The 27,821-nt window shown below is 35.9% G+C and overlaps 1 protein-coding gene and 1 pseudogene across 1 annotated transcript in view; one reads left to right on the forward strand and one right to left on the reverse strand.

Moving 5' to 3' along the window:
- The window catches only part of LOC111139361 (dachshund family transcription factor 2), a gene marked incomplete at its 3' end in the record, with an annotated part of 862,916 nt that overhangs the window by 659,036 nt on the left and 176,059 nt on the right, over nucleotides 1-27,821 (forward strand). The gene's annotated exons all lie outside the window — the stretch shown is intronic.
- Nucleotides 9,102-9,588, reverse strand: LOC111139359 (annotated as a pseudogene).

The following is a 27,821-nucleotide window of genomic DNA, read 5'->3' on the forward strand; positions in this document are numbered from 1 at the left end:
TGATTTCAAGCTTTACTACAAAGCTTGAAATCAGGTAACGTGATGCTGCCAGTTTTATTTTTGTTTTTCAACATTTCCTTAGTGATTCGGGGTTTCTTCTGATTCCATACAAATTTTAGGATTATTTGCTCCAGCTCATTGAAAAATTCTGGTGGAATTTTGATTGGGATGGCATTAAAAGTATAGATTGCTCTAGGTAGTATAGACATTTTAACAATGTTTATTCTTCCTATCCAAGAGCATGGAATGGTCTTCCATCATTTTGTGTCTTCTTAAATTTCTTTCATGAGGTTTCTGTAGTTCCTTGAGTACAGTTCCTTTACCTCTTTGGTTAGGTTTATTCCCAGGTATCTTATGGTTCTTGGTGCTATAGTAAATGGAATCGATTCTCTAATTTCCTTTTCTCTATTTTCATTGTTAGTGTATAAGAAAGCCACTGATTTCTGTACATTGACTTTATATCCTGCCACGTTGCTGAATTGCTGTATGAGTTCTAGTAGTTTGGGAGTGGAGTCTTTTGGGTTTTCCATATAAAGAATCATGTTATCTGCGAAGAGAGAGAGTTTGAATTCTTCATTGCCAATTTGGATACCTTTTATTTATTTTTGTTGTCTGATTGCTGTTGCTAGGACTTCTAATACTATGTTGAACAAGAGTGGTGAGAGTGGGCATCCTTGTCATGTTCCTGATCTCAACGGGAAGGCTGTGAGCTTTTTCCCATTGAGGATGATATTTGCTGTGCATCTTTCATAGATAGATTTTATGAAGTTCAGGAATGTTGCCTCTATCCCTATACTTTGAAGCGTTTTAATCAGGAATGGATGCTGGATTTTGTCAAATGCTTTTTCTGCATCAGTTGAGAGGACCATGTGGTTCTTCTCTCTTCTCTTATTGATTTGTTCTATCACATTGATTGATTTGCGAATGTTGAACCATTCTTGTAGCCCACCTGGTCATTGTGGATAATCTTTTTAATGTACTGTTGGATCCTGTTTGCTAGGATCTTGTTGAGAATCTTAGCATCCATATTCATCAGTGATATTGGTCTGAAATTCTCCTTTTTGGTAGGGTCTTTGCCTGGTTTGGGGATCAGGGTAATGCTGGCTTGATAGAGTCTGGAAGTTTTCCTTCTGCTTCAATTTTTTGAAACAGCTTCAGGAGAATAGGTGTTATTTCTTCTTTGAAAGTTTGATAGAATTCCCCGGGGAAATCATCAGGTCCTGGGCTCTTGTTTTTTGGGAGGCTTTTGAACACTGCTTCAATGTTGTTACTAGATATCGGTCTATTCAGGTTGTCAATTTCTTTCTGGTTCAATTTTGGGAGTTTATAGTTTTCCAGGAATGCATCCATTTCATCTAGGTTGCTTAACTTACTGGCATGTAACTGTTGGTAATTACTTCTGATGATTGTTTCTACTTCCTTGGTGTTAGTTGTGATCTCTCCCTTTTCATTCATAATTTTATTAATATGAACTTTCTCTCTTTCTTTTGGATTAGTGTGGCCAATGGTATATTGATCTTATTGATTCTTTCAAAAATCCAGATTCTAGTTTCATTGATATGTTCTACTGTATCTCTAGTTTCTACCTCATTGATCTCTGCTCTAATCTTGATTATTTCCCTTCTTGGGTGTGGAGTTGGTTTAATTTGCTGTTGATTCTCCAGTTCTTTAAGGTGTAGAGACAGCTGGTGTATTCTGGATTTTTCAATTTTTTTTTGAGGGAGGCTTGGATGGCTATGTATTTCCCCCTTAGGACCGCCTTTGCTGTATCCCATAGGTTTTGGACTGACGTGTCTTCATTCTCATTGGTTTCCATGAATCATTTAAGATTTTCTTTGATTTCCTGGTTGATCCAAGCATTCTTAAGCAAGGTGGTCTTTAGCCTCCAGGTGTTTGAGTTCCTTCCTAACTTTTCCTTGTGATAGAGCTCCAGTTTCAAAGCATTGTGATCTGATAATATGCAGGGAATAATCTCAGTCTTTTGGTATCAGTTGAGTCCTGATTTGTGATCCAGTATGTGATCTATTAGTTTTCCTATGTAGTTGGCTGTTCCCATATTGGGGGTATAGATATTTACAATTGTTAGATCACCTTGGTGGATAGTCCCTTTAAGACTTATGTAGTGTCCTTCTGTATCTCCGACTACAGTCTTTAGTTTAAAATCTAATTTATCTGATATGGGAATCACTACCCCGGCCTTCTTTTGAGGCCCACTGCCATGAAAGATGCTTCTCCATCCCTTTACTTTCAGTCTGGGTGTACCCTTAAGTTCGAAATGGGTCTCTTGTAGACAACATATGGAAGGATCCTGTCGTTTTATCCAATCTGCAACCCTGTGTCATTTTATGGGCACATTTAGGCCATTCACATTGAGAGTGATTATTGAGAGATACGTTTTTATTGACATCGTGTTACCTTTGAAGTCTTTCTTTCTGTAGATTGTCTCTATATTTCTGTTCAATGCTATTCTTGGGATTTTTCCTCTTTTATAGAACCCCCCTTAATATTTCCTGCAGTGTCGGCTTGGTGGTCTCATACTCTTTTAAGCCTTGCCAGTCTTGGAAACTCTTTATCTCTCCATCCATTTTGAATGTCAGTCTTGCTGGATAAAGTATTCTTGGCTGCATGTTCTTCTCATTTAGTGCCCTGAATATATCTTGCCAGCCCTTTCTGGCTTGCCAGGTCTTTGGGACAGGTCTGACATTTTCTGAAGTGCTTTGCTCTGTATGTAAGGAGCTTCTTTGTCCTAGCTGCCTCCAAGAGAGTTTCTCTATGATTATAATTCCTCATTCTTACTATCAGGTGTCTTGAGGACTTTTGAGAATCTATAATCTTGGGGGGAAACCGTTCTGCCTCTAGTACATGAACGCTGGTTCCATTCATAAGATTGGGAAAATTTTCTTGAAGAACTTGTTCCACTATATCTTCTAGACTTCTTTCTTTCTCCTCCCTTCAGGGATTCCAATAATTCTGATGTTGGAACATTTCATGTCATCATTTATTTCCCTAATTCTGATTTTGTGGCTTCTAAACTGTTTGTTCCAGGCTTCCTCTTAATCCTTTCTCTCTATCTGTTTGTCCTCCAGATCACTAATTCTATCTTCTTTCTCAGTTACCCTAGATTTTAGGGAATTTAGATTGGAACTCATTGAGAGCATTATGAACATCATCCCTGGTGGCTTTCAGTTCTGCCCTAACATTGTGAACATCATCCCTGGTCACTTTCAGTTCTGCCCTAATCAATTCTGTTTTGTCATCCAAGGCTTTCTCCTACCTAGCTATTGCCTGGATAATGGTTAGCCTGAATTCCCTTTCCGACATATTGTCTATGTCGATAGCCATTAGTTCTGTTGCAGAAGGCCCATCCTCTGAATTTTTCTTCTGTTGGGCATTCCTCCTCCTAGTCATTTTGGTGAGAGATGGCTGATGTAGCTGGATGTATTGACCATGGTGCAGTCAAGGTGCACCCTGGAATGCTTCTGAGCAATCAAGAGTCCCCACCCAAATGAAAGAAAAAAGAAAGAGATAAAAAAGAAAAAAAAATAGAGAGAGAGAGAGAGAGAGGAAAAATAAGAAAGATAAAAGGGAAGGCTAAACCCAAATGAGCCCCAAGGTAAGATTTATGAAGTATACAAACAAAAATAGACAAACAAAAAGACTGATAAACGTATATGCCAAGAGAAAAAAATATATATGCAAAACAAAGAAACAAAAAATGAACCTCGTCAAAAAGAGCCCCAAGTATCAGATTTATATACTACCAGGACAAACACAAATACACAGAAACACTGGTGGAAGAAAAAGATGGGAGAGTGGTTATAAATTCTCAGTGTGGGCGAGGAAGGTTATTTTGATTCTTCCTGGATATACCTTGATATATTTTGTTAAAGGACTCAACTTTCCTAAGATCACAGGGGATTAAACATTTGTTTACCTATAGGGGTAGCATTGATTGGGGAAAGGGGATTACTTTGAAGTTTAACTCTATATGAATATTAATAAATAAAAATAAAAAAAAGAATGAACTAAAACTAAACTAAACTAAAATTTTAAAAAATTAAAAAAATAGAAAAGCAAAAGAAAAACACAGGTATATGTATCAAAAAGTTCAGTTTAAAAGGTTATTATGGAATTTGATGTACTGGACATCTCACTGTGATGGTAAATAGGCTAAAAACTTATCTATATAAGAAATAAAAAAATATTTAAAAATGAACCAGAATCATGGGAACGAATTAAAAATGAAAGTTGCATCTATGAAGTAGTGGTGGTTGTTCTCTTATCGTCTTTTTGTTTTTTTTTTTTTCTGGTTGGCTTTCTGGGGGAGGGGCCTGCCGCGTGGGTTTTCAGGCAGTGTTTCCTGAGTTAAGTCCTCCCACCCCCCTCAAGGGGGTGAGCTCTGAGGAAACCGGTTTTTCAGGCTTTTGTTCTCTGGAGGTTTTTATGTTTGTTTTTTGTTCGTTTGTTTTCTCTCCCCTTGGTGGCTCTTGATGGTTTTTGGAGGTTTAGAGGAAAGCAAACTGTACTCAGATCTCCCTCTCAGAGAGAAGCCTCAATCTGTTCCCCTCTGGGTGCTCCAGAGCACATAAGTTCCCCCTTGGCCGATGGCAGAGCACGTTCCCCAGTCATGGTCCCTGGGGTTGCAGGAAGTCCTGCTTGTACCCAAGACCACAACAGCTGCGCCTGTCTGGGCAGCTCCAGACTGCCAGAGAGGTTCCAAGCAGTGATCTCACACTGAGATTTTCCTGCTGGGTGGGCAGGGAGTACTCAGCCTTTCCAGATGGAGAGCTCCTGGTTGGCGCCTGCGCGCACCTCTCGCAGGGGAGTGGGTGGGGCGTGACTCATGCTCTGATAGCACAGTGCGGCACAGGCATGGGGGCTGCAAAAAGTCTGTGTTTCTGCCAGCTGGCAAGGCTCCCAGCCCCTCATGGGAGCCGCACCCCATGATCCCTCAGGCACACTCGCTCACAGCTCAGGGACCAAGACCTGGTTTCTTCACTGCACTCTCTCTGGTTAGCGCCAGGGGTGGCTTTCCTCAGTCCGGGGACTTAAGCCCCTGTCCCTAACCATCCCAATTCCCACAATTTCCCCCCACGATCTTTTGTTCTTTTTGAGTGCTTTCAACTAGACTTCAAGTTAATGCTGGTCCCCAGTCGCAGGGCACTCTCGTATTGGGGTATCACTTTCCAATGGGTTGCTTCTGGTGGCTCCCTCCCCCTTTTGTTTATCTTCTGATACCAGTCCGACATTCCCACTCCGCTTTACCTGTCCACTGGTGTCTTCTGCTCCCTTAGAGATCCATATATAATTGTAATCTCACTAATTTCATGGGTGATCAGAGTTCTTTGGTAGGTAATCAGCTCACTTTAGGGTACAGGTTGGAAAGGCGCCTCCTCCTAGTTCTCTGCCATCTTAATCCAGTCCCAATAGTTTATTTTGTTACTTTTATTTCCTTTGCTTCAGAAGACATATCTAGAAAGAAGTTGCTTTGGCCAATGTCAAGAAATTTAGCACCTGGGGCGCCTGGGTGGCTCAGTGGGTTAAGCCTCTGCCTTCGGCCTGGGTTATGATCTCAGCATCCTGGGATCGAGCCCTGCATCAGGCTCTCTGCTCAGCAAGGGAGCCTGCTTCTCCCTCTCTCTCTGCCTGCCTCTCTGCCTACTTGTGATCTCTCTCTGTCAAATAAATAAATGAAATCTTTAAAAAAAAAAAAGAAAGAAATTTAGCACCTATGTTCTAGAACTTCTATGGTTTCAGGTCTTATATTTAGGTTTTTTATTCATTTTGAATTTGTTTTTGTGTATGGTGTAAGAAAGTGGTCCTTTCTTTCTTTTGCATGTTGCTGTCTAATTTCCCCAACACCATTTGTTAAAAAGAGATTCTTTCTTCCCATTGGATATTATTTCCTGCTTTGTCAAAGATTAATTGACCATATAGTTGTGGGTTCATTTCTGGGTTTTCTATTCTGTTCCATTAATCTATGTGTCTATTTTTGTGCTAGTAATATCGTGTTTTGATTAGTACAGCTTTGTAACATAACTTAAAGACAGGATTTGTGATGTCTCCAGCTTTGGATTTCTTTTTCAAAATTGCTCTGGCTCATTGGGGACTTTTGATGTTCCATACAAATTTTAAAATTTAGAATTGTTTGTTCTAGTTCTGTGAAAAATGCTGTTGGTGTTTTCAAAAGAATTGCATTAAATGCGTAGACTGCTTTGGGTAGTATAGACATTTTAACAGTGTTTGTTCTTCAAACATTTTTCCATTTCTTTGTGTTGTCTTCAGTTTCTTTCATTGGTGCTTTTCATTTTTAGAGTACATATCTTTCACCACTTTGGTTAGGATTATTCCTAGGCATACTATTATTTTGTTGCCATTTTAAATGGGTTTTCTTAATTTGTCTTTCTGCTGTTTCATTATTGGTATATGGACATGTAATAGATTTCTGTACATTGATTTTGTATCCTGGGATTTTAGTGAATTCATTCATCAGTTCTAGCAGTTTTTGGTGGAGTCCTTCGAATTTTCTAAATATAATATCATAGCATCTGCAAATAGTGAATGTTTTATTTCTTCCTTATCAATTTAGATGTCATTTATTTATTTATTTATTTGTTTATTTATTTTTGGTTGTCTAATTTCTGTGACAGGGGTTCCAGTAATATGTTGAATAAAAATGGTTAGAAAGAATATCCTTGTCTTGTTCCTGACTTTAGGGGAAATTCTCTCAGGTTTTCCCCATACAGAATGGTGTTTGCTGTGGGTTTTTCATATATGGCCTTTATGATGTTGGGGTAGGTTCTTATAAACTAACTTTGTTTTTTGTTTGTTTGTTTCTTTGTTTTATTTTGTTTTATTGTGTTATGTTAGTCACCTTACAGTACATCATTAGTTTTTGATGTCATGTTCCATGATTCGTTGTTTGTGTATAACACCCAGTGCTCCATATAATCGCTGCCTTCCTTAATACACACCACCAGGCTCACCTGTACTGCCGCCCATTCCCTTCTAAAACCCTGTTTGTTTCCTGGAGTTCATAGTCTCTCATGGTTCATCTCCCACTCTGATTTCTCCCCCTTCGTTTTCCCCTTTTACTGATGTCTGTCATGAATGGATGTTGTACATTGTCAAATAATTTTTTCTGTATCTATTGAAATGATAATATGGTTCTTATCATTTCTCTTATTGATGTGATGTACCACGTTGATTAATTTATGAGTTTTGAACTATACTTGTAACCCAGAAATAAATCCCACTTGGTTGTGTTGAATGATTTTTTAAAATATATTTTTGAATTCTGTATGCTAGTATTATGTATGCTAGTATTTTGTTGAGGATTTTTGCATCTATGTTTATCAGGAATATTGGCCTGTAACATGACATAATATTTTCAAGTTTCACCCATGTTGTAGCATTTATCAGTACTTCTTGGTTTCTAATGCTTGAATAATATTCCATCATATAAAGACAGTATATTTTATTTCACCATTCATCTGTTGATGAACATTTAAGTTGTCTCTACATTTTGCTTATTATGAATGATGCTACTATAAATGTTCATGTGCAAGGTTTTAGGTGGACATATGTTTTCATGTCTCTTTGGTATATAACTAGAAATTGAACTGCTGGGTCAAATGGTAACTCTATGTTTACTATTTTAAAGAAATGCCAAACTATTTTCTGAAGTGGCTGCAATATTTTATATTCCCAAAATGAAATTCCTGGATTACATATCCAGGGATCAGTTTCAAAAAATAGATTGTAATTGATCATACATTTCCTAGTTACTCTGAACTCTGTACTTTGTTGTGCAGATTTCATGATATTCCAACATTATAATTCCCTTTTTTACAGGAAAGCTGATCCTGCTGGATAGCAGAAACTCCAGTGCCCCCAAGAATGTTGAGAATAGAAAAGATTATGACTTGAAGGAGTAAGAAATGATATATGATATTTTAGTTGATGTAGGGAGAGAAGAACTGACTTCTGACTTTTTAAAATTTTATAGTATACTGATATGGAACAGAGAAATAAATCATACCACAAAGGGTTCATTATAGCAGCATTTCATCAAAGCCAATGATTTTGTATGGTCTTTCTAGAATTAACCTAGCATTCCAACCCTTGCCTACTGGTCAGGTGGAGGTAAGATTGTTTAAAGGACAAAAGTTTAGTCCAAGAAGTGTGCAAAGAGTTTTACTACCAGAGATAAACACATGACTATTTGACTCCAGGTGTGGGGGGAGGCTTTCACAAGATTTTCCTGCTGAAATAGCATGAACAGGAGGACAAGAAGAGAAGTTACATATTGGGAAGTTTGTCAGTGACTGAACTGTCTTAACATACATTGTTATGGGGGTGCCTGGGAGGCTCAGTTGGTTGGGCATCTGCCTTCAGCTCAGGTCATGATCTCAGTGTCCTGGGACCAAGTCCCACATCTGAGCCTGCTTCTCCTTCTGTCCCTCCCCCTTTCTGTGCACTCTCTCTCTCTCTCTCTGTCTCAAATAAACAAAATCTTTTTAAATTTTTTAAATTTTATTTTTTATTATGTTCAGTTAGCCACTGTATAGTACATAATTAGTCCTTGATGCAATGTTCAGTGATTCATTAGGTAAGTATAACACCCAGTGATCATCACAGTACATGTCCTTTAAAAAATACATTGTTTATGGATTCAGGTATGTCCTCAGGGAAATTATTATATTCTTAGGACTTTTCCTTTCTCTCCTGGCTTACAGTATGGAAAGACAAAAGCCTTAATATTAAACCTTAAAATAGCTAAATAAAAGCCCTTTCAAGGGAATTATCACACCCAAAATTACACACACACATTTTTTTAAACTAGGCAAAGAAGTTTATTAATTTTGTTTCAAACTTTATTCCCAGGCTTCTTCAGCTTAATTAGCTGCAAAGAATGAATTGCGCATAAGCCAAAAACTGAAAAGAACTGCAGTGTCCAAGGGGCTTGGGTTTAAAAATAATAGAGATCTGGATTTTATCAGATCCATGAACAAGATTTTAAAAAGCAGTCATAAAATAGCAGCTCCTAGTAACTTCTTCAAGTTTTATCTTGTTCCAAAGTTGACTCAATTCAGTTTACTTCATTTGGAGGCTTCATCAAAATCCTCCACAAGATCTGGAACTTCATCATCATCCTTCTCTTTGGTAGCAAGTGGTGCTTTTCTGTCTGCAGATTACTAGGGCAGAGCTTCAGCCAGTCTTCTTAAACTAGTTGTACTGTCTGTATCTGGTTGGCTTAAGATATTTGGTAGCATTTCTGTTAGCTGCTTTGTCTCAGCATGGCTTGTAACAGTGAAAGTGTTTACTGCTAGGGATGTTGGAACTGTAGGGTTGTTAAAGTGGATCACTGTTCCTTGGTTTGTGAACATATTCAATACCAGAGATATTGTTTACCCCAAATTTCTTTAAGAAGGACTAAAGTTTTTGTTTTTGTTTTGTTTTGTTTTTATCATCTCTTGTACTTGTTTTATGAACCCCCTTCTTTTGATGAGCAGTTCTTTTCCCACCAATGCACACTTGTGCTTGAAGTTTGACGAGTTTCTCCTGGTTTATGATAGTTTCTTTCATCTTGTTGGCATGGGAATGGGACTACCTGTGGCACTAGGATTTGTGTTCAGGGGGTCTTAGGAGGACCAGCTGAGATAAGGTGCACACACATGGGGATATAAGATGGCAGCTAGAGGACACACACAAACATTTATAAATATGTGTTATACACACATACATATAAACATATATATTATGTTAATAATAAAAAGATAATGTTTAACCATAAGTAATTATTTATCAAAATACTCTGACTATATTTCTGCTTAAATTTTATTAATAAATCAGCAGTAAGTATACATGGGAGAAAACAACAACAACAACAACAACAACAACACCTGAGTGCACACAGTGAAAATCAGTTTCTCTCCGGGAATAAAAATAATAGAGATGGAGAAACTTTCTAGAAATCTCAGTTAAGGCCACTGACTCTCAGTGTAGAAACCCAATATAGAACCTTAATGTAGGCACTCACTGTAGGAAATATTTCACTCATGTGTCAGGGTTTTGGTTTCTGACTTACTGAGGGAAGTTGATTGGGCATGGATTCTCAAAGAACATTTTTTCTTTAGCAAAATCAGATTTAATTAATCAATTAATATAAGAAACTTAACCAGGGGTGATTCTATCTGTAAGTAAGAATGTTTAATGATATCTGGGAATATAGAATATTTCTGGTATTGTCAACTCTCTTAGTACTTCTCTAATGCAAAGTAAAAAGTTCCTTTTAAATTTCCCTAGGGTATTATAATTTTCACATTTATTAGTTGTTTACATATTAGTGTGAATGAAAGTGTGAGAGTTGGTGCTGATGAAAGGAGGGAGTTCCTTGGACAAAGCCTAATGGATAGAGATTGTGTACAACTAGTAGAAAAGAGGGGATTTGGGGACCCAAATACTTAACTCTACCTGTTTCAGATTTTACCTTTTTTGAACCCAGAACATTTTCTAAGGAAAAGTATTTCTAAATTTTATTGAAGATTGTTGACTTCTCTTTCTTGCCAACAAAATGAAAGTCATTTCACAAGTATTACTCTCCATGTGCAAACTGTGTCCTTGTCTACTTTACCTGATGCATTCCTAGGCCAGGTTTCTTTTTCAATCTGAATCAAATTGTCAAGCCTCTCCAGCTGGGTCATGAGTAGTTACAAGTTCCTTCTCTAGGAGATCATTATAAGATCCTAGTATTTATCTTAAACGGCTTGCAGAAATTTGCAAAGAAGCCTTTAAAACCCTCTAGGACTTATTTACATCTCAATCATTTTTAACCATGAGGCAAAAGTTCTTTTCTCCAGATGTTTAAGGTTTACGTTTTATGGGGCAGCAGCTTCTCTGAAATATATTTACCTTATTCTAAAAATAGAGCACAAATGTTCTTCTCTTCATACTTTCTGGCTTTAGACTGCTTTATACTGCTGGGACATAATCAATGGAGCATCAGTGGATTGTCCTGGTTTCATAAAGGACTTTCATAAAGTCCTGCTTTCATAAAGGACTGAATAAGGAACAAAACATTTGTTTTCCTTGTGTAGACACTGAAGTTAACATGCATGATTTAATGAATGTGTTTTTGCTTTTCCAAGAGAGATACCAAGCAGTACTATATATTTGAGTGGTATTTCCTTAGAAGTTCAAAAGTTTTGAAATGTAGAGATTTTATTTTGGGGTTGGGGGAGGGAAAAGGGTGACATTTGAGGAATCAAGAGAAATGGAAAAGTGTTTTGTTATAAAGTTTTACTGTTTTTTAACTTTTTTTTCTGACTGTATCTGCCATGAAGTTTTCTTATAAATGTGATTCCTTCATAATCTGTTTAAAAAACAACAAATACATCACTCAGAGGAATATTTAAGGAACCATGAAGAAGAAAAAAAAAACTCATTGGTTTAATGGAATGCTGTCAAGTCAAATCAGCATCATGAACAACACTGGGGCAGAAATGATACTTTTGCACTGACATGTTAGAGAAAAGTACATGCATTATTTAGAAAACTCAGAAATCTGTCAGCTGTATGATTGCCAAGTTAGCAGAAGCAGGAGATTGCTGCTGAAGTTGAAAGAAATGCGTAGGCACAGATCCATACTGTGACCTTTCATGTTCTACACCCACCATGAATAGCTATTATGCGGTCAGCATTTTTAGTTTTTCTCTTTTAAATTTTCAAGTGCTTCAAAAGGCAAAGGAAGTAGGTCTTTTATTCTAAATAAGCAAAATGTCTAGGCTATTATTTTAGTGTTAAAGATGACAAGACCAAAGAAAGACTGTTCTTCATCTTTGTGAGTGCTGTGCAGGTTTCCCAGGAGTGTTTTGGGGTGTTAAGATATGTATTATTTTTACACATTTATCCAATGAACAAAGTATTTTCTTAATCATTTTCTTTTTGGCAAACAGGAGAAAACACTTCATTTAAGTGCTTTAACTACAATAGCATACCATTTATAATCATGGAAAAATTTATTCTCTACTAATATAAAAATGATATATACATATCAGCATTTTAATTATTTTAAAATATATATTGCCAAAATATAACTATTGACATCCTCATGCCTTCATGATACTCTTGTGAGGCAAGTAAGAAGCCAATACTCTTCCTATTGTTATAGAAAAGAAAGGTACAAACAAATCCAGTGCCTTCCTTAAAGTTACACAATTTAATAATAGTAGAAAATTAGTAGTAATAGAAACAAAACTTTTATGCCTTCAGTCTAGTGATCCTAGTGTTTTCTATGCTATGGTTATACCCTGAATTTTCTCTGTAAATCCCTGTGCACTTATAAGTTTAATTGTCTCTGTATCAGAACATTTAATAAAGATCTTCTATTCCATATTAGCTTAATAAAATCTTCTATTTTAACAAAATAGTTTCTATTCTATGTTAGCTGCTAATTTATAGTCAATGAAGGAAAAATCACATAACTAGATAACTGGGAATAATGGCAAGAATTGGAAATAAGGTTTTTTGTATCACTATATTTTGAAAAAGTCTCAAGATAGGTTGTAAAAGTTGAATTCCTACTGAGGTGGTCCAATTTAAAATTGCACCTTACTTTGGTAAAAAATCATAAAATTTTGATATTACCACTGGAAATAATGTATAGGAGTAATTTTAAAAAATATTTATTTGAGGGGGGACAAAGGGAGAGAGAGAGAGAGACTCTCAAACAGATTCTGCACCAAATGCAGAGTCCAACATGGGGCTTGGTCTCATAAACCTGAGACTGTGACCTAAGCTGAAACCAAATGTCAGATGCTTAACTGACTGAGCCACCCAGGCACCCCATGAGTAATTTGTAAAACACCCCTGATTTCTGGGTCTCTATTCTTTCTATGGAGAAAGATGTGCATACTTTGGCATATGGACGGTTAAACTTTCTTTTTGTAAATTCTTGTGGGTTTGTTTTCCATAGGGGACTCCTTAGGTAGGAGTATCGATTTACAAGTTTTTAAATTTTCATAAAACTCATAATTATTACCATTATCTGGAAGTCCTATTGACAAAATGACAGAAAGTGAAACACTCAAGGAGCTCAACTGATATTTTCAGTTGACCTGTGGAATGGTCTAAATCACCACTTGTGCCTAGCTTCTGTTTCTTAATGATGTTTCTAACTCTATCCTCTCCTTTTCCTCTTCACCATCCTCTTTTTACTGCATTTATGAGCTGTGTCTACTTTTGGAATTAACTGCTGGATATATTAATAGAATTTCATATACTGTAATAATGTTTCTGGAAGTGTGAGACAGAGAAAGAGAGAAAAAAGAGAAAATGAAGAGAGACATGTGCCTCCTAGCCAAAATCTTCCTATTTCTGATTATTTCCCATCTTGGATGTTATCAATATCCATTACAATTATTTATGAAATGCATTTGGTACATGCTTCAATTTATAAAGTATTTGTGTGGATTGTAGATAACTAGATTACATTTGATCAGGCTGAATCCTTTCCTTCAAGCAAGAAAAAAGAACTGTCAGGATGGTTTGGAAAGGAGAAAAAAATAAGAAGATGCATTTGAAACTAAGTTACAAGGTTGCAGAATAAGCCAAATGATTATTGGATGTTAGAAGATCTGGGTGCTAGAAACATGTCTGCCAAGAAGCAATTCTCTTCCTGTAGCTAACCCTCTGTTTCTTTTTACATACCAAAATAAGAAGTGGATGACATTTAAGGTCAGTAACAGCTATGGTAATTCTACCTTTGTGTATAAGGTAACTGGTTATTTCGGCACTTTAATTTCAGAAGGGAGCAAGAGAAGTGTTCTATACATATGTAAGAGTGGCCATCTAGGTCCGAGACTACGTATAAGTAAATTTTGGAAAACTAATAATCCAGATACTGGTTCATTGTCAACCCTCTGCTTCTTTTCTAGAGTTCTAGTTTAACTAGAATACACTTACTAATACACATTAGATAGTGCTGAAATGCTATATATATGCATCTCAACAGCACATGGCAAAAAAAAAAAAAAATAGCCCTGGTCCAAAGGCCCCCCCACAATAAAATGGTAAAATCATTAATATATGGTGGAAGGTGAATTGGGCTTATCATTGTTCTTGAAAGAGTTAAAACTGAAAGGAGATTTCTCTCTCCTATACTTATAGAGCAAGATCAATTATATTTATCTTCCTTCAGTTTAGAAAAGCTCTGGTCTCCATGAACTGTATGGCTTAACATACTATGAATAGCAAAACATTAAAAGTCTCTTTGGACTATCTAAACAGACTTTCCATAAGAAAAGCTGTAACTAAATACAATGCTATTGATTGTGTACTTCGGTCATTCATCAATACTTCGTTCAGGATATAGTCCTCCTTGAAGCATTAATGAATGGTGTGCATTCACTAAAAGAAAATATGTATCTCTTAGTTTGCATTTAAACCATTTAGGCATACTGTATGATCTACTTTACTTTATTGATTTAGTTTATAACCTTTCTTGCATTCTAAAAACTGGCACTGCATTTTAATAGCAGGGAAAAAAAAACTTTGTCTCATTGAATCAAAATTACCTACTTGCAAGTAATCCATTTTCGTATGTAAGTCTTGTTGTACCTAATTTACTTAGAAGTATTTAGAACAATTCTGTGTAGAATGCAAGGACATACCTCCAGGCAACTGCCAAGTAAAAGGGAAGGAACCTTTCCATTTCTTGTTATTTTTACTATCAGAACTAAATGCAGTGGAAGAAAAACTAATGACAAATGCAAGTAACACAGTTACACTATTTAGAATGAAGCATTTTTACATGTCTATCACCTTGTTGATCTTCTACAAATTTATGGTGTCTGAGTACAGAGGTCTAAATATTCAAAGCTTGAAAAGCAGAGGTGGAAGATGAACTAATCTTTAGTTTTTGTCTATCATCTTATGGCAGCACTAATAGAAATGTATTTTCTTTAATGACTCTGAAATCCTGTTTGTAATTAGATGTGGGAATTGGTCTTACTTTGTAACAGATGATACTGGAATAATAATATGAGAGATGTTACACTGAGACCACTATTTTCCTAAATCTATATCATTTTTCATTTTATTGACAGGAGATGTGTGTAAGAACAAAGAAATTGATTTTTAAAAGAAGGAAAATAAGATCTAATAAAAACTTCCAATCCAAATATTTTAGTGTTACTTTCAATATTCTGACTTGAGTGGCAGAAGGATAGAACATGTACCTTCTGTTTAATTTTAGGAAACAAAGGTTTTAGATTTGTTGCTTTGTTCCTGATAACGATCTTTGAATGTTATTACAAAGACTAAATTAAGAAGTTTAACTAAGTGCCAGAGATCATATTACTGAAGTATGTATTATACATTAGTACAATCATGCAAAATAATATTCTCTTTTAAAGAAAAGTTTTATCTTCACAAACCAAAGAATTTGAAGACTAGACAGACTGAGTGCAATAGCTATTCTGTACATCATATTCTTCATTGTCAGTAAATGCTACTGTCACAAATCATTCTGGTCACTAAAGATTTAATAATTTTTGTAGGTCTTAGATCTTTTTCCTTTTAATGCTAATGGACTCCAGGAGCCACAAAAAGTCTTACAAAGAAATGTGTTATGGATAGGTTTCATCTTCCCTTCAAAACATATGTATTACTGACATTTATAGTAGTAAGAATGCTTGAACACATTCTTGGATATTTTGATTGTACATACTCAATAGTATATAATGATCAATTCAGTTGTTACTGCATTCCTTTGCTTTCTAATTCATGTATTGGACTCTTAGTAGATCCATGACTTGGCAAAAGAGAAAAACATATTGTGAGGGACTTCCTTGAAAGCTCAAGTTTGTTTAGCAGTTTGGCTCACAAAGCAGTTTCTCACCTATTTATTTCCTTTGATAATCATAAAAATTCTGCAAGGTAAGTAGAACAGGTATTATTACATTCCTGGGAGTTGAAGAAACTAAAGCCCAAAGAGGCTCAGCAATTTGGCTAAGTTCAAATAGATAGTATATAGTCAAATAAAATACTTAAACTCCAAAGCCAACATTCTTCCATGAGAAAATAACTCATGGTGAAGAAATTAAAGTGATAACACATATTGTTTCATCAATATACAGGTTAATAGATTTTGGTGACTTCATAATGGGTAGGAACACAATGCAATGAGAAAAGAAATTTCCCCAAACAGTGGGTTCATGACTCTGCTCACATTTGCAAAGCAAAGTAGATTTCAATTTGATAATGGTGAACAGAATCTTTATTTGTTATGATAACTAGCATTTTCTTTGATGAAACATTAGACCATTACTGAGTTTCCTACTCCTTCTTTGCAAAAAAAAAAAAAAAAACAAAAAAAAAAAAAAAAAAAAAAAAAAAACAAAAAAACAAACAAAAACAAAAACAAAAAAAAACAAAGATCATATCAGTGGCAAAGCAACAATTATAAAATCCTTGTTTAAGATTAAAAACAAAGGATATGTTATACACTAACAATGAAAATACAGAAAGGGAAATTAGAGAATTGATTCCATTTACTATAGCACCAAGAACCATAAGATACCTGGGAATAAACCTAACCAAAAAGATAAAGGATCTGTACTTGAGGAACTACAGAACACTCATGAAAGATATTGAAGAAGACACAAAAAGATGGAAGACCATTCCATGCTCTTGGATCAGAAGAATAAACATTGTTAAAATGTCTATACTGCCTAGAGCAATCTATACTTTTAATGACATTCAGATAAAAAATTCCACCGGTATTTTTCAAAGAGCTGGAGCAAATAATCCTAAACCTTGTACTTCTTGTAACTCACTTAGCCCAAAATAGTTTACTCATTTTCCTTTTATAAAACAAACAAAACAAAACAAAACAACAACAAAATAAACAACAAAGGATATGCAGTTTACCTCCCTTCCTGTAATATATTATAAATACCAACACACACACACACACACACGTATGTGTGTATATATATATATATATATATATATATATATATATATACACACACACATATACATATATATATGGTAATCATTAGATTTTCTTTTTCTACTTTTTGTTAAGATTTTATTTATTTATTTGACAGAGAGAAAGAGAGAGAGAGAGAGAGAGAGAGAAGAGCAGGGGGAGCTCACCAAGCAGGGAGCCCAATGCAGGGCTCAATTCCAGGACCCTGGAATCACGACTTGAGCAGAAGGCAGATACTTAACGACTGAACCACCCAGGCGCCCCCTTTTTCTGATTCTTAAAAACAATGTCTTTGTTATCAGCAAGTGTAATTCACTAGCAATAAGAGCTAATGAAATGACCTATTTGAGTTCAAATGTACAAACTAAATCTAGAGATTCTATCTGCTTCATTATGAAATACTGGAAAGCTCCTTATACTTATGCAGCAATGTGATAATTGTCTAGTTTTCCTGTTTATATTCATTAGCCTAGAATAGTCTCATACATAAATTTGTGATGATAAATATGTAAAGGATAGATCAATTGTATCAACTTTGACAATTGCTTATGGAACATAGTTGGTAGTCAATAAATATTTACTGGATGCTGATTATGTGGTATGCCATTTCATTATATATATATTACTGAAAGTTTTATGGATTACTATACTGTAGGACATACTGTAATTCTAGCTCTGTTGTCAATAGAAACAAAGAACCACATTCCCCTGCAATGTCCAAAATAAACACATAAATGGAAATTTTATAACCAACAGGGCTTTGTCTTCTAAATAGCATACAGGAAAGTATGCTTATAGATAAAATAGTTAAAATGAACAATTCTGTAGTAAGTTTTCACTTAGAAATTTCAAAGGAAAACATTAACTTTGTTACTGTGATTAACTATTCCAAGAAAAGTCAATCAGTCTATTACAGTAGTTCTTAACAATGGATTATTTTGGGTAACTTCTAATTTAAAAGATAGGATTTGTCTTAGTGATGGAGCATTATTAGTACAGGGAAATTCAGGTATTAGGCATGACAGGTAATATAAAAAAGTGATCATAGAGAATTTGAAGAAAATTTTTAAAAAAGCTGAAAGTACTAGAATATAAGATCTATACTTTCTATTTTTCATGTCTGTATTTAAGTTATAGTTAACAGTGTGATATTATTTTCAGTAGTAGAATTTAGTGATTCTTCACTTAAATAAAACACCTAGTGCTCATCACAACTACCCTCCTTAATACAGATCACACATTTAGCTCATACCCCCTGCCCACCTCCCTACCAACAACCCTCTGTTTTCTACACTTAAGAGTCTCTTTTATAGTTTGCCTCCCTTTATTTTTTTCCCTTTCGCTTATGTTCATCTGTTTGTTTCTTAAATTCCACATATGAGTGAAATCATATGGTATTTGTCTTTCTCTGACTGACTTAACTTCACTTATCGTAATACACTCTAGCTCCATCCATGTCACTGTAAATGGCAAGATTTCATTCTTTTTGTTGTCTGAATAATACTCCATTGTATATGTATAATACTTATTTATCCATTCATCTATCAATAGGAACTTCTGTTCTTTCCATAATATGGCTATTGCTGGTAATACTGCTATTAAATATCAGTATTTTTGTATCCTTTGGGTAAATACCTACTAGTACAATTCCTGGGTCATGGCGTAGTACTCTTTTTAACTTTTTGAAGAATCTCCATACTATTTTACAGAGTGGCTGTACCACTTTGCATTCCTACAAATGGTACAATAGGTTTCCCTTTTCTCCACATCCTCACCACCACCTGTTGTTTCTTGTGTTGTTGATTTTAGCCTTTCTAATAGGTGTGAGGTGATATGTCATTGTAGTTTTGATTTCTGTTTCACTGATAATGAGTGATGTTGATCATCTATTCATGTGTCAGTTGGCCACCTGTATGTCTTCTTTGGAAAAATATATATCCATGGCTTCTGCCCATTTTTTATTGAATTATTTATTGTATGGGTGTTGAATTTTGTAAGTACTTTATATGTTTTGGATCCTAACACTTTATCAAATATGTCATTTGTGATTTTTTTCTCCAATTCCTTAGGTTACCTTTCAGTGTCCTTTTTTTTTTTAAATTTAATTTTGTTTTTTTTCAGTGTTCCAAGATTGTTTATGTACCACACCCAGTGCTCCATGTGATACGTGCCCTCCCTAATACCCACCACCAGGCTCATCCATCCCTCCACCCCCTCCCCTCTAAAACCCTCAGTTTGTTTCTCAAAGTCCATGGTCTGTTATGGTTCATCTACCACTCTGATTTACCCCAATTCACTTTTCCTTTCCTTCTCCTAATGCCCTCCATGTTATTCCTTATGTTCCACAAGTAAGTGAAACCATATGATAATTGACTTCCTCTGCTTGACTTATTTCACTCAGCATAATCTCCTCCATTCCCTTCCATGTTGATACAAAAGCTGGGTATTCATCCTTTCTGATGGCTGAGTAATATTTCGTTGTATATATGGACCATATCTTCTTTATTCATTGATCTGTTGACAGGCATTTTGCCCTTTCCACATTTTGTTGTCTGTGATCATTGCTGCTATGAACATTGGGGTACAGATGGCCCTCTTTTCACAACATCTGTATCTTTGTGGTAAATACCCACTAGTGCAGTTGCAGAGTCATAGGGTAGCTTTATTTTTAATTTTTTGAGGAATCTCCACATTGTTTTCCAATGTGACTGCACCAACTTGCATTCCCACCAAAAGTGTAAGAGGGTTCTCCTTTCTCCACATCCTCTCCAACATTTGTTTTCTTCCCGCCTTGTTAATCTTTGCCGTTCTAACTGGTGAATGGTGGTATCTCAATGTGGTTTTGATTTGAATTTCCCTGATGGTTAATGATGAAAATTTTTTATGTGTCTGCTAACCATTTGTATGTCTTCATTGGAGAAGTGTCTGTTCATGTCTTCTGCTCATTTATTTATTTATTTATTTTTTGGACATGATTATCTGTTTTTTAGGTGTTGAGTTTGAGAGTTCTTTATAGATCTTGGATATCAGCCCTTTGTCTGTAGTGTCATTTGCAAATATCTTCTCCCATTCTGTGGGTTGCCTCTTTGTTTGGTTGACTATTTCCTTTGCTGTGCAGAAGCTTTTGATATTGATGAAGTCCCAAAAGCTTATTTTTGCTTTTGTTTCCTTTGCTTTTGGAGACGTGTCTTGAAAGAAGTTGCTGTGGCCAATGTCAAAGAGGTTCCTGCCTATGTTCTCCTCTAGGATTTTGATGGATTCTTGTCTCACAATGAGGCCTTTCATCCATTTTGAGTTTATCTTTGTGTATGGAAAGAGAGAATGGTCGAGTTTCATTCTTCTGTACATAGCTGTCCAATTTTCCAGCACCATTTATTGAAAAGACTTTTTCCTTTGGATATTCTTTCCTGCTTTGTTGAAGATTATTTTGCCATAGAGTTATGGGTCCATATCTGGGCTCTCTATTCTGCTCCAATAGTCTATGTGTCTGTTTTTGTGCCAGTACCATGCTGTCTTGGTGATCACAGCTTTGTAATAAATGTTGAAATCAGACAACATGATACCCCCAGCTTTATTTTTCTTTTTCAACATTTCCTTAATGACTCAGGGTCTTTTCCGGTTCCATATAAATGTTAGGATTGTTTGTTCCAGCACTTCGAAAAATGCTGGTGGTATTTTCACTGGGATGGCATAGGAGGTCCTAAGGGGGAAATACATAGCCATCCAAGTCTCACTCAAAAAAATTGAAAAATCCTGAATACACCAACTCCCTTTACACCTTAAGGAACTGGAGAATCAAGAACAAATTAAACCAACCCCATAAACAAGAAGGGAAATAAATTAAGATTAGAGCAGAGATCAATAAGTTAGAAACCTGAGATACAGTAGAACACATCAATGAAACTAGAAGCTAGTTCTTTGAAAGAATTAATAAGATTGATAAACCAGAATAAACCAAAAGAAAAGAGAAAGGACCCAAATTAGTAAAATTATGCATGAAAGGGGAGAGATCTTGATTAACACCAAGGAAATAGAAACAATCATAAGAAATTATTATCAACAGTTATATGCCAATACTTTAAGCAACGTAGAAGAAATGGATGCATTCCTGGAAACCTATAAACTTCCAAGACTGAAACAGGAAGAAATTGACAACCTGAGTAGACCAATATCTAGTAACGAGATTGAAGCAGTGATCAAAAACCTGCCCCAAAACCAGAGTCCCAGACCTGACGTATTCCCCGGGGGATTTTACCAAACATTCAAAGAGGAAATAATACCTATTCTCCTGAAGTTGTTTCAAAAAATAGAAACAGAAAGAAAACTTCCAGACCCTTTCTATGAAGCCAGCATTCCCTTGGTCCCCAAGCCTGGCAAAGATCCCACCAAAAAGGAGAATTTCAGACCAATATCCCTGATGAATATGGATGCCAAGATTCTCAACAAGATCCTAGCTAATAGGATCCAACAATAGTACATTAAATAATTATCCACCATGACTAGGTGGGATTTATTCCTGAGATGCACGGGTGGTTCAACATTTGAAAATCAATCAATGTGATAGAAAAAAAAAATCAATAAGAGAGAAAAGAACCCATGGTCCTCTCAATTGATGCAGAAAAAGCATTTAACAAACTACAGCATCTGTTCCTGATTAAAACTCTTCAGAGTATAGGGATAGAGGGAACATTACTCAACTTCATAAAATCCATCTATGAAAAACCCACAGCTAATATAATTTTCAATATGGAAAAGCTGAGAGACTTTCCACTCTCAGGTACATGACAAGGATGCTCACTCTCACCACTGATCAACATAGTACTGCAAGTCCTAGCAATAGCAGTCAGAAAACAAAAAGAAATAAATGATATTCAAATTGGAAAAGGAGAGGTCAAACTCTCTCTCTCTCTTTGCAGATGACATGATACTTTATATGGAAAACCCAAAAGACTCCACCCCCAAACTACTAGAACTCATATATCAATTCCGTAATGTGGCAGGATACAGAATCAATGCACAGAAATCAGTTACTTTCTTATACACTAACAAGGAAACTATAAAAGGGAAATTAGAGAATCACAGAACACTCATGAAAGGAACTGAAGAAGACCCAAAATGATGGAAGACCATTTCATGTTCATGGGTTGGAAGAATAAACATTGTTAAAATGCCTATACTTCCCAGAGCAATCTATACTTTCATTTTTATTCTTTTTAAATTTTTATTTATTTATTTTTTAAATTTCTTTTCAGTGTTCCTGAATTCTTTGTTTATGCACCACGCCAAGTGCTCCATGCAATATGTGCCCTCCATAATACCCACCAGCAGGCTCATCCAACTTCCTACCCCCTCCCCTCCAAAACCCTCAGTTTGTTTCTCAGAGTCCACAGTCTCTCATGGTTTATCTCTCCCTCCAATTTCCCCCAACTCACTTCTCCTCTCCATCTCCCTATGTCCTCCGTGTTATTCCTTATGTTGCACAGATAAGCAAAACCATATGATAATCAACTCTCCCTGCTTGACTTATTTCACTTAGCAAAATCTCTTCCAATACCTTTAAGCTTTCTTAATTGTTGCCTTTGCTGTGCAAAATCTATTTTGATGGACTCCCAATAGTTCATTTTTGCTTTTGTTTCCCTGGCCTTCTACAATGTGTCTAGTAAGACATTGCCATAGCCCATGTCAAACAGGTTGCTGCCTCAAGGTTTTGATAGTTTCCTGTCTCACATTTAGGTCTTTCATCCATATTGAATTTAATTTATGCATTGTGTAAGAAAGTGGTCCAGTTTCATTCTTGTGGCTGCCCAGTTTTCCAAACACCATTTGTTAAAGAGACTATCTTTTCTCCATTGGATATTCCTTCCTGGTATGTCAGAGATTAGTTAACCATAGAGTTGTTGGTCAATTTCTGGACTTTCTGTTCTGTTCCATTAATCTGTGTATCTTTTTTTTTGTGCCAGTACTATACTGTCTTGATGACTACAGCTTTGTAATATACCTTGTTTGCCTCCAGATTTGTTTCTCTTTTTCAAGATTGCTTTGACTGTTTGGGGTCTTTTGTGGTTCCATACACATTTTATGATTATTTGTTATAGCTCTGTGAAAAATACTGGTAGTATTCTGATAGGGATTACATTAAATGTGTAGATTGCTTTGGGCAGTATAGCCATTTTAACAATATTCTTCCAATCCATGAGCATGGAAGGTTTCTCCATTTCTTTTTGTCATTTCCAATTTCTTTCATAAATATTCTGTAGTTTTTAAAGTACAGATCTTTTACCTCTGTAGTTAGATGTATTCCTAAGTATCCTATATGTTTTGGTGCAATTGTACATGGGATGGATTCCTTGAAATCTCTTTCTGCTGCTTCATTATAGGTGTGTAGAAATGCAACAGATTTCTGTATACTGACTTTGTATCCTGTGACATTGCTGAATTCATGTATCAGTTCTAACAATTTGTTGGTAGAGTACCATGTTATCTGTAAATAATTAAAATTTGAGGGGCTCATGGGTGGCTCTATTTGTTAAGTGACCAACTCTTGATTTCAGCTCAGGCCATGACCTCAGGATAGGGAGATCAAGCCCTGTGTCAGGCTTTGCACTCAATATGAAATCTACTTTGTTTCTTTCTCCCTCTCCTTCATTCCCTTTTGCTTGTGTGTTTTCTCTCTCTCTCTCTCTCTCTCTCTATCTCACTAATATAAATAATAAAGAAAGAAAGAAAGGAAGAAAGAAAAAAAGAAAATGGAAAGAAGGAAGGAAGGAAGGAAGGAAGGAAGGAAGGAAGGAAGGAAGGAAGGAAGGAAAAAAGAAACTTTGACTTCTTCCTTGCTGATTTGGATGCCTTTTATTTCTTTTTTGTTTGATTGCTGAGGCTCGGAATTCCAGTACTTTGTTAAATAGCATTGGTGAAAGTGGACATGCCTGTCTTCTTCTTGACCATAAAGGAGAAGCTCTCAATATTTCCCCAATAAGGATATTAGCTGTGGGTCTTTTGTATATGGCCTTTATGGTGTTGCATATATTCCCTCTATCCCTACTTGTTTGCGTTTTTATCAAGAATGGATGTTGTATGTTTTCAAATTCTTCTTCTACATCTATTGAGAGGATCATATGATTTTTATCCTTTCTTTTATTAATGTGATGTATCATATTGATTGATTTACAAATATTGAACCAGCCTTGCAGCCCAACAATAAATTAATTAATTATTTAATCATGGTGAATTAATCTTTTAATGTACTGTTGGATTTGATTTCCTAGTATTTTTTGATAATTTTTACATTTATATTCTTCCAGGATATTGGCCTGTACTTCTACTTTTTAGTGGGGCCTTTTCTGGTTTTGGAATCAAGATAATGCTGTTCTCTTAGAATGAGTTTGAAAGTTTTCTTTCTATTTGAGAAGAATAGGCAATAACCCTTTAAATTTTTGATAGAATTCCCCTGGAAATCCATCTGTCCCTGGGCTTTTGGTTGTTGGGAGGTTTGTGATTACTGATTCAATTTCTTTGCTGGTTATGGGTCCGCCTAATTTTTCTATGTGTTCCTGTTTCAGCTTTGGTAGTTTGTATGTTTCTAGGAATTTGTCCATTTCTTCCAGATTATCCAATTGGTGGACAAATAATTTTTCATAATATTCTCTTATAATTGTTAGTATTTCTGTGGTGTTGGTTGTGATCTCTCCTCTCTCTTTTGTGATTTTATTTATTTGTGTCCTTTCTCTCTCTCTCTCGATCTCTCTTTTTTTTTTTTTTGACAAGTCTAGCTACGGGTTAATCAATTTTATTAATTCTTTCAAAGAGCCACCTCCTAGTTTCACTGATCTGTTCTAGTGTTTTTATTTCTTTCTACATCTTTATTTCTGCTCTAATCTTTATTTCCCTCCTTTTGCTGGATTTAGGCTTCATTTGTTGTTCTTTTCCTAGCTCCTTTAAGTGTAAGGTTGCATTTTTGGAATTTTCTTGCTTCTTGAGGAAGGACTGTATTGCTATATCCTTCCTATTAGGACCACTTTTGCTGCATCCCAAAGGTTTTGTACCATTAGTTTTCATTTTAACTTGTGTCCATGTCTTTTTTTTTTTAAACATTTTTTAAATTTATTTTCAGCATAACAGTATTCATTGTTTTTGTACCACACCCAGTGCTCCATGCAATCCGTGCCCTCTCTAATACCCACCACCTGGTTCCCCCAACTTCCCACCCCCCACCTCTTCAAACCCCTCAGATTGTTTTTCAGAGTCCATAGTCTCTCATTGTTCACCTCCCCTTCCAATTTCCCCCAACTCCCTTCTCCTAACACCCCATGTCCTCCAGGCTATTTGTTATGCTCCACAAATAAGTGAAACCATATGATAATTGACTCTCTCTGCTTGACTTATTTCACTCGGCATAATCTCTCCCAGTCCCGTCCTTGTTGCTACAAAAGTTGGGTATTCACCCTTTCTGATGGAGGCATAATACTTCATAGTGTATAGGGACCACATCTTCCTTATCCATTCGTCCGTTGAAGGGCATTTTGGTTCTTTCCACAGTTTGGCGACCGTGGCCATTGCTGCCATAAACATTGGGGTACAGATGGCCCTTCTTTTCACTACATCTGTATCTTTGGGGTAAATACCCAGTAGTGCAATGGCAGGGTCATAGGGAAGCTCTATTTTTAATTTCTTGAGGAATCTCCACACTGTTCTCCAAAGTGGCTACACCAACTTGCATTCCCACCAACAGTATAAGAGAGTTCCCCTTTCTCCACATCCTCTCCAACACATGTTGTTTCCTGTCTTGCTAATTTTGGCAATTCTAACTGGTGTAAGGTGATATCTCAATGTGGTTTTAATTTGAATCTCCCTGATGGCTAGTGAGGATGAACATTTTTCATGTGTCTGATAGCCATTTGTATGTCTTCATTGGAGAAGTGTCCGTTCATATCTTCTGCCCATTTTTTGATATGATTATTTGTTTTGTGTGTGTTGAGTTTGAGGAGTTCTTTATAGATCCTGGATATCAATCATTTGTCTGTACTGTCATTTGCAAATATCTTCTCCCATTCCGTGGGTTGCCTCTTTGTTTTGTTGACTGTTTCCTTTGCTGTGCAGAAGCTTTTGATTTTGATGATTCTTTATATGGAAAACCCAAAAGACTCCACCCCCAAACTACTAGAACTCATACAACAATTCTGTAACATGGCAGGATACAAATTCAATCTACAGAAATCAGTGGCTTTCTTATACACTAACAATGAAAATACAGAAAGGGAAATTAGAGAATCGATTCCATTTACTATAGGACCAAGAACCATAAGATACCTGGGAATAAGCCTAACCAAAGAGGTAAAGGATCTGTACTCAAGGAACTACAGAACACTCATGAAAGAAATTGAAGACACAAAAAGATGGAAGCCAATCCATGCTCTTGGATCGGAAGAATAAACATTGTTAAAATGTCTATACTGCCTAGAGCAATCTATACTTTTAATGCCATTCCAATCAAAATTCCACCGGTATTCTTCAAAGAGCTGGAGCAAATAATCCAAAAAATTGTATGGAACCAGAAGAGACCCTGAATCACTAAGGAAATGTTGAAAAACAAAAATAAAACTGGGGGTATCACGTTACCTGATTTCAAGCTTTACTACAAAGCTGTGATCACCAAGACAGCATGGTACTGGCATAAAAACAGACACATAGACCAGTGGAACAGAGTAGAGAGCCCAGATATGGACCCTCAACTCTATGGTCAGTTAATCTTTGACAAAACAGGAAAAAATATACAGTGGAAAAAAGACAGTCTCTTCAATAAATGGTACTGGGAAAACTGGGCAGCTATATGTAGAAGAATGAAACTCGACCATTCTCTTACACCGTACACAAAGATAAACTCAAAATGGATAAAAGACCTCAACGTGAGACAGGAATCCATCAGAATCCTAGAGGAGAACATAGGCAGTAACCTCTTCGATATCAGCCACAGCAACTTCTTTCAAAATATGTCTCCAAAGGCAAAGGAAACAAAAGCCAAAATAAACTTTTGGGACTTCATCAAAATCAAAAGTGTCCATGTCTTTTTAAAATTTCTTCTTTACTTCCTGGTTAACCCACTCATTCTTTAGTAAGATGTTCCCTACCCTCCATGTATTTGTGGTCTTTCCAAATTTTTTTTCTCGTGCCTGACTTCATATTCATAACATTGTGATTGGAAACATGCATGTCATGATCTCAATCTTTTTTTATATCTTGAGGCCTGATTTGTGACCCAATATGTGATCTATTCTGGATAATGTGCACTCTGAAATAATATGTGTTCTGCCACTTTAGGATGAAGTATTCTTAACACATCTGTTAAGACTATCTGGTCAAGCATGTGATTCCAAGCGCTTGTTTCCTTGTTGATTTTCTTTTTAGATGATCTGTCCATTGAAGTATGTGTGATGTTAAAGACCTACTATTATTGTATTGTTATCAATGAATTTCTTTATGTTTGTTATTAGTTTTATATATTTGGGTGCTCCCAAGTTGGGAGCATACACATTTACAATGGTTAGATCTTGTTGGATATATCCCTTTATTTTGATATAGTGCCCTTCTTCATCTCCTATTACAGTCTTTGATTTAAAATCTAGTTTTTCTGACATAAGTATTGGTACTTCAGGTTTCTTTTGAGGTCCATTTGCATGATAATGGTTCTCCATTCCCTCACTTGCAATCTCTTGGTGTCTTTGGGTCTAATATGGGTCTATTGTAGCATATAGATTGTTCTCTTTTTTTCCCCATTCTGATACCCTATATCTTTTGATTGGAAGATTTAGTTTATTTACTCTCAGAGTGA

This window comes from Enhydra lutris, unplaced genomic scaffold (assembly GCF_002288905.1).
Source record: "Enhydra lutris kenyoni isolate GAN:26980312 unplaced genomic scaffold, ASM228890v2 scaffoldscaffold102, whole genome shotgun sequence".
In the NCBI taxonomy this organism is placed as follows: Eukaryota; Metazoa; Chordata; class Mammalia; order Carnivora; family Mustelidae; genus Enhydra; species Enhydra lutris.